The sequence below is a fragment of the Rhagoletis pomonella genome, unplaced genomic scaffold, assembly GCF_013731165.1.
Source record: "Rhagoletis pomonella isolate Grant_MI unplaced genomic scaffold, Rhpom_1.0 Rhpom_scaffold_00006, whole genome shotgun sequence".
NCBI classification, from domain to species: domain Eukaryota; kingdom Metazoa; phylum Arthropoda; class Insecta; order Diptera; family Tephritidae; genus Rhagoletis; species Rhagoletis pomonella.
In genome coordinates, this window is record NW_023458560.1 from 4,592,993 (window position 1) to 4,593,277 (window position 285).

Below are 285 nucleotides of genomic sequence, written 5' to 3' on the forward strand. Positions count from 1 at the left end.
AGAAAATCTCACTCTCTTTAGTTTTTACAAAAATTGAATTAAAATTAAAAAAATACTAAAGAAATATATACAAACCAGAGAACATTTTGCGTAGGTGGCCTTCGGCCGCGCTTAGGGATTAGCCGGTGTGAACAGCCTTCAGCCCACAATTCCAAAACTCGTTTTCAAAGTGTTTTCGTTGTCGGTCAGAACATGGTTAAGCGAAAACAGCCCATTACGCGTAAAAGCACATTTAGCTCTAACTGCTACTCTAAGGACCGGTTACTCAATGTCTGGTTAACACTA